We start from the raw sequence: 8,430 nt of genomic DNA on the forward strand, positions 1-8,430 counted from the left end.
GATTGTTGACCCACTGGCTTGAGGGGTAGATTGTTGACCCACTGTCTTCAAGGGTAGATTGTTGACCCACTGGCTTGAGGGGTAGATTGTTGACCCACTGGCTTGAGGGGTAGATTGTTGACCACTGGCTTCAAGGGTAGATTGTTGACCCATTGTCTTCAAGGGTAGATTGTTGACCCACTGGCTTGAGGGGTAGATTGTTGACCACTGGCTTCAGGGGTAGATTGTTGACCCACTGGCTTCAGGGGTAGATTGTTGACCCATTGTCTTCAAGGGTAGATTGTTGACCCACTGGCTTCAGGGGTAGATTGTTGACCCACTGGCTTCAGGGGTAGATTGTTGACCCACTGGCTTCAGGGGTAGATTGTTGACCACTGGCTTCAGGGGTAGATTGTTGACCACTGGCTTCAGGGGTAGATTGTTGACCCATTGTCTTCAGGGGTAGATTACTGACCCACCAGCTTCAGGGATAGATTACTGACCCACCAGCTTCAGGGGTAGATGACCTACCGGTTTGAAGGGTAGAATGTTCATTTTTTACATATACTCCACAATTATAAATGTACTAAAATTATGAATAATTAAATTACGTAGTCATAAAACTAGGTCCCCTCCCCCCCTACCAAGCGAAGCACCCCCCCCCCACTACCAGGCCCCACACACCCATCCCCCCCAACCAGGCTCCACAACCCCCCCCCCCTCCCCCCACTCCAAGCAAGAAACACTGAAATACTGAGGGCCATTTATCACGCATTCACCCGGTTTCCTATTTTGAAGCATGATAGGTGGTTCAATATTGAGTAGCCGTGAGACACGGTTGGGGGGGTTGGGGGGTTGAGGGGGAGGGGGTGAGAGGAGCTGGGAATGGGACCAGGGGGGGCAGAATGGGTTGGAAAAGATGGGAGGGATGGGGGGACGGAGTCAGCAAGAAGGATAGCGCGCCTGTTATCATAACATCGTGTCAGCAAGGCGGACAGCCCGCCTGAACACGAATGAAGATGAACACGAATACACAGAGAACCATATTAGAACAGAACGAAAGAAGTGGAAAAGTAGGAAAATGGTTAAAAGCAAGAGACAATGAGAAAGAAAAGCCACACAAACGGTGAGGAAAGAGGAAGTAGCACCAACGGAAGATGAGGAGAGGCCAGGGCATCAGGGAGGAAGGAAGAGAATGTGGCATAGAGAGGGAGAGGAGAAAAATGCGAGGAACAGGTGTAGGATAGACGACCATCAAAGAGGCAATCTCCCTCACGTCACAGGAGGATGGATCTATCCAATACCCGGTACCTTGAGCTTACCTGTCAGCGCTTACCTGTCAGTGATTACCTGTCACCTCTTACCTGTCAGTGATTACCTGTCAGTGACTACGAGTAAGCGAAGTCTTGTTCTTCATCTCCCGCCTACTAATAGCTTTATTGTATATGTTACGGTATAAATGGAATATCTTCCATTTCATCCGTTGATTGCTTGCTAATCGTACACCTAAGCATGCTATCAGATCCCTGTGGCTCCACTTTGCGTCTACCTTGCAAAACCTATCAATGCAGGCGAGGAGTCACAATAACGTGGCTGAAATATGTTGACCAGACCACACACTAGAAAGTGAAGGGACGACGACGTTTCGGTCCGTCCTGGACTATTCTCATCGACAGGAGAATAGTCCGAAACGTCGTCGTCCCTTCACTTTCTAGTGTGTGGTCTGGTCAACCAGCCTGTCAATGTGCAAGTGCTCAACTTACACATGTTCTCTCTGATGCATCTACCCCCTTGGAGTTTGACCACCTACACTGTGTTTACATCGGGTCAAGAGGTGAGTTCAGGCATGAAACATCCTGGTGTTCCAATCTATGGTTCGTGGACGTGTACTAGATCAGCTTTCAGGCATGGAAGGCCCTTGATAAGTTTCTGACCAGGTAATCCCTGATCTCAAAAGTGCGTTTAACCTTAATAGGAAAATTCCTTTCACAGCTCCGGTTATTGATAGGAGGGTTCCTAGGTGACTCAGGAGACGTTCCCCCTCATCTCAGGGGGTATGTTTTTAATTTGGGTGTCGTGAGCTATTAATGGCATGGCGGTAAGGGTCGTTAACAGACTCAAGACGGCGTCCTCGTTCAGCAATTTATAGAAACAGGAGTAAAAGGAGATAAGAAAAAGGAATGTCATCTTGAGAATGTGTGGTTGTGGTAGTTTGACATCATAGGTAAGGTGACAGATGTGACATCAGACTGTTCAAGGTAACAGAGGTGACATCAGACTGTTCAAGGTAACAGAGGTGACATGAGACTGTTCAAGATGACAGAGGTGACATCAGACTGTTCAACACGCACCCACTACACATAAAGGGGCATAACTAGTCGACCCCTCACAGTCTTAAAAAGAAAAGATAAATCTATCATTTCTGACAATTTTTATACCAAATTCATCCCTCCTGATAATTTTGGAGTTGTCTGGAAGATATTTTCAAATATAGAAGAAGATAGATCCTAGTATTTACTCCTGTGGGACCTCGCTGGTAGCTTATCACTGCTCTCCTTACTCTGACACTCTGTCTCCTGTCGCTTAGGCATTCCCTCGTCCACTGAAGCCTATTCCAGGATTCTCTTGCCTGTTTCTCCAACTTGTGCACCACTTGCACGCCCGTTACTTGACCGTAGGATTTCCTGATAATTTTTGGACATACATTGGAAGCTAATCATGAGAAGGAACTCGAGAATGAAAGAAATATCTCAATGCATTAAAGTCGATTTTAAGTGAAAACTACAGCACTTAAACCGTGATTGTCTTTCAGGGAACACTAATATATCCCAACAACTGTGGCAGATTGTATCAATAAAGACTAGATTAAGATAGAGGAGCAAAGAGCGTATATAAGAGCATATAATGATAGCAAAAATATAAAATATATAAAAATATATAATATATAGATAGCGTATATAATGATAGCAAAATATATAACCACGAGAGCGAAATTAAGCAGAAAACGTCTTTCGCTAAAGAGCAAAAAACAAATATAAAGTTTGAAGTTAAGATTCTGGAAAAGAACTTTTTAGGTAATGAGGAACAACATTTGGGTAATATGTTAATGAGGGGGCGCTCGCCCCCCTCCTAATAACGGGTTTATCATCGTTAATAATGGCGGTGAAGTGTGTGTGTGTGTGTGTGTGTGTGTGTGTGTGTGTGTGTGTGTGTGTGTGTGTGTGTGTGTGTGTGTGTGTGTGTGTGTGTGTGTGTGTTCACCTAGTTGTGCTTGCGGGGGTTGAGCTCTGCTCTTTCGGCCCGCCTCTCAACTGTCAATCAATCAACTGTTACTAACTACTTACTAATTGTGTTTTTTCACACACACACACACACACACACACACACACACACACACACACACACACACACACACACACACACACACACACACACACACCAGGAAGCAGCTCCGTAACAGCTGTCTAACTCCCAGCTACCTATTTACTGCTAGGTAACAGGAGCATCAGAGTGAAAAAAAACTGCTCATTTATCTCTGCCGGTGCCAGGAAACTAACCCGGGCTACAGGATTACGAGTCCCGCGCTCTGTCCACTCAGCTATCAGACCCCCTTACAGTGTGTGTGTGTGTATACTCACCTAGTTGTACTTGCGGGGGTTGAGCTCTGGCTCTTTGGTCCCGCCTCTCAATTGTCAATCAACTAATGTACAGGTTCCTGAGCCTACTGGGCTCAAACCTACTGTGAGCCTACAGTGTGTGTGTGAGTGTGTGTGTGTGTGTGTGTGCACACGCACGTGCGTGCTTGAGTGCACAGTGCCGGGTGAGGCAGGCGGTGCTAATGCGTATTACCAGAGCTTGTTGAGATAGGCATCAGATGGCCAGTTCTTGCACTTACAAGAGCAGACAGACAGCCAGGCCGGCAGTCGCACGCGCGCGCGCTCATACACACACACACACACATGCTTTTCCTCAACCCCCCCCCCTCACAACTACATATATATCCCCCCTCCGCACACACACACACACACACGTGTGTGTGTGTGTGTGTGTGTGTGTGTGTGTGTGTGTGTGTGTGTGTGTGTGTGTGTGTGTGTGTGTGTGTGTGTGTGTGCGTGCGTGTGCGCGCGCTAGAGATACATATGTAGTAGATATAATATAGGAAAAATAGATCGGTTAGAAAGGCGGAGCCCAAAAGCTAACAGCTCGATTTTGCAGGCGTAAATAGTAAATAAACACATCCACACACACACACACACGTCAGACCAATCCTGATGTATGCAGCTCCAGCCTAGAGTCCATTCATAGTTAAACACAAAGGAAAGTTCGAGAAGATTCAGAGGTATGCCACCAGATTAGTCCTAGAGCTGAGAGGTATGAGTTACGAGGAAAGGCTACGGGAATGATACCTCAGATCCCTGGAAAACAGAAGTTAGGGGAGACATGATCACCACCTACAAAATTCTCAGAGGAACTGACAGCATTAGCAGTGTAGGAACTATGGTATTTGTATGACATCAAATCTTTGTACAATCTTAGATTTAAGGTTATCTTGAGATGATTTCGGGGCTTAGTGTCTCCGCGGCCCGGTCCTCGACTATGCCTCCACCCCCCAGGAAGCAGCCCATAGCAGCTGTCTAACTCTCAGGTACCTATTTACTGCTAGGTAACAGGGGCATCAGGGTGAAACAAACATTTTGCCCATTTGTCTCCGCCTCCACCGGGGATCGAACCCGGAACCTCAGGACTACGAATCCGAAACGCTATCCACCCAGCTGTCAGGCCCCAAGGTGGTCCAGAAGCCTCCACCAATCACCTGAGGGTAAGGAATTACTGCCCAATCAGCAGTGCTTATGTCGCCAGAGCGGTGATGACGTCAGCAGGGTAATATAATCATAGAGTTCTTTACATAGAGCTATGTAAAGCCCAGGACGTTGTAAACACCCTGATTCATTCGTCAGCAGCTGCGTCCAACAACCTGGTTGATCAGACTACCAACCAGGAGGCCTGGTAAGAGACCGGGCCGCGCGAACGTCGATCCTCGGAACCACAAGGAGAGGTCTATCTCACTTCCTTGGAGTACATTGACCGAGTTTACTTTAGTACGGTAGAGCGGCGGTCTCGCTTTATGCAGGTCAGAGTTCAATCCCCGAATGTCCAAGTAGCTGGGGACCATTCCTATCCCTCGTCCCATCCCAAATTCTTATCCCCATCCCTTCCAAGGGCTATATAGTCCTCGTGGCTTAGTGCCTTCTCGAACATAGTTACAGCCCCGCTCCTGTGCCAGGTAAGTTACGGGCACACCATAGCCCTTGCTACTTGCCCCGCTCTTGTGCCAGGTAAGTTACGGGCTCACCATAGCCCGTGCTACTTGCCCCGCTCTTGTGCCAGGTAAGTTACGGGCTCACCATAGCCCGTGCTACTTGCCCCGCTCTTGTGCCAGGTAAGTTACGGGCACACCATACCCCGTGCTACTTGCCCCGCTCTTGTGCCAGGTAAGTTACGGGCTCACCATAGCCCGTGCTACTTGCCCCGCTCCTGTGCCAGGTAAGTTACGGGCTCACCATAGCCCGTGCTACTTGCCCCGCTCCTGTACCAGGTAAGTTACGGGCTCACCATAGCCCGTGCTACTTGCCCCGCTCCTGTACCAGGTAAGTTACGGGCTCACCATAGCCCGTGCTACTTGCCCCGCTCCTGTGCCAGGTAAGTTACGGGCTCACCATAGCCCGGTCGGCCGAGCGGACAGCACGCTGGACTTGTGATCCTGTGGTCCTGGGTTCGATCCCAGACGCCGGCGAGAAACAATGGGCAGAGTTCCTTTCACCCTATGCCCCTGTTACCTAGCAGTAAAATAGGTACCTGGGTGTTAGTCAGCTGTCACGGGCTGCTTCCTGGGAGTGGAGGCCTGGTCGAGGACCGAACCGAGGGGACACTAAAAGCCCCGAAATCATCTCAAGATAACTTCAAGATAACCGCTCTGGGGACATAAGCACTGCTGATTGGTCAACAACTCCTTATCATCAGGTGATTGGTGGAGGTGTCTTCGTCAACTTAAATCTCAGATACTACAAAGGTTTGACGTCATACATCTCCCATAGTTGCAGCAACAAAATGGTTGCTAGTGCAACAACCAGAAATACCAGTGAACAGACACCCGTTAATGAACAGGTGTGTGAGGTGAAGTAGATGAGTGAGACTCATTCCTCAACTCATTATGAACACAAATCAACCGTTGATTGACGGTTGAGAGGCGGGACCAAAGAGCCTGAGCTCAACCCCAGTAAGCACAACTAGGTGAGTACAACCAGGTGAGTACATGTGACTAGTGTTCAGTGGAGAGAAGGAGGGAATAGAAGGGATAGAGAATAGTGAGGAAAGGGAGGTTAAGAGGGTTGAGGGGAGTTACTCCCCTGACCCATCAGGACTCTCAAAAAGGCGAAAAAAAAAATCTGAAAACCTCCACACCAGGTTTTCAGAACAAATGAACCCCCACTCATAACAAAGTCGCAGCATAGTCGATTAAGGCAGCGTCTGGGATCCTCTCAGACGGAGGTTCGAGCCCTCGTCACGGCCTTTGTGGATTTGTTCATTTGATGCATCACGCTATTGTGATGCATCAAATCCACAATCACGTGATTTATCAAGAAGAACATATTTGGAAGAGGACAGGAATCGAATGAGCATCCTAGGTGCCCCTAAACGCGTGTCTGGGGTGACCCAGAACGCCGGTTCGATCCCACTGTCGTGCTCCAAAGATTTTCTCCTAACCAACAATTATTTAAATTCCACAAAAATCAGAGATTTTTTTTTACATAACTGAAACGTCAACTTGGCTGTTACTTATGATAAATAATGACAGAATAAATAATTCGTATTAGAGTAATATTAGTTATAATTTTATGAGAGCAACAGCAGGTAATAGAGTTTTCAGGGGGCCATTTAGTACCTTAATAGCTGTCTGAAAAGTGGGAGGACAGGTGGGATGGGGGGGGTGTAAGTGGGGAACCTCCTTGGTACTATGAGAGTGAAAGCTCCCAGGTAACTCTCCCAGGCACCTTATGCATGCAAATGTAGTCGATTGAACAAATCCACAAGGGCCGTGACTAGGATTCGAACCTGCGTCCGGGAGCATCCGGACGTTAGTGTGATCTCTGTGTGTGATGTAGTCGATTGTTCCATGGGTGTGGACTAGATACATCTACTGCATTATTATACAACACGGTCGATACCCCTGTTGTATCCTACTGCTTTATTATACAACACAGTCGACTAGCCTGATGCATCAAATGAACAAATCCACTTGGGCCGTCACGAAGATTCGAACCTACGTCCGAGAGCATCCAAGACGCTGCCTTAATCGACTGAGCTACGACATGGTAAAAAGAATTGCAACCGGGAAATCATCGTAGGTGATGATCATAGGGACGCAGGTTCGAACCCTCGTCACGGCCCTTGTGGATTTGTTCAACCTCTTTTACACTGGAGGGAAGTTGTGTTCCACTTGTGCCAGAACTTTGAATAATGTTGGCAAATGGTGTTGTTTACGCTGTTGTTGTTGTTGTTTAAGTTTCGCTACCTGGAACAATGAGTTCCAAGTAGCACGGGCTATGGTGAGCCCGTAGACCTTGTTGACGCTATTCCCAGACACGACTGCATATCCTGCAACACTTTCTCTACCTGGTAATTGTGTTTACACCTGGCATTGGTGTTGGAAATGCTTGCAGTATTGCACCGGACCCCAGCAGCGTCCTGTCAGTAGACCAGAGTAGACCAGAGTAGACCAGAGTAGACCCAGTCGTCTGTATACCACCAGCATACTCTTCTTGGCCTGCCGGTAGTCAACTCCCGCCCCTCTCTACTCTCTCCTCCTCACTCTCACCTCTCTACTCTCTCCTCCTCACTCTCACCTCTCTACTCTCTCTCTACTCTCTCCACTCCCTTCCATTTCAACTTCCATCAAGTTCTCTCTCCTGCACCCTAACCTCCACACCAGTAGACTGACAGTTGAGAGCCGGGACCAAAGAACCGAAGCTCAACCCCCACAAGCACAACTAGGCGAGTATACACACACACTCATACAACTTTACCATCTGGAGGCCCATTAACCCCCCCCCCTCACGGCACCATTCATACTGGTAAACAAATCCCCCAACCTGGGATGAAAGAGGGTGCCGACCCGTGGAGGATAACTTCTCCCATACTAAAATAGATGCCAGAGATAATTAGCTCGCGCGAGGAGATGAACTGCAGCGATATGGTGTTCCTGGTGGTGGTGGGGGGGGTTGGGGGTTGGGGGGGGTTTGGGGAGATGGGGGGGTTAGTTATCTAGCAGTGAGGTATAGCACTCTATGGCCAGTCTAACAGGATTGATGTATCTGTTTCGTTATGTTTTGAACTATTCTGAAGTTTTGGTCGAATCTGGCCTTGAAGTTGTGGATGGAGGTGGCTTCCACA

The sequence above is a fragment of the Procambarus clarkii genome, chromosome 8, assembly GCF_040958095.1.
Source record: "Procambarus clarkii isolate CNS0578487 chromosome 8, FALCON_Pclarkii_2.0, whole genome shotgun sequence".
NCBI lineage: Eukaryota > Metazoa > Arthropoda > Malacostraca > Decapoda > Cambaridae > Procambarus > Procambarus clarkii.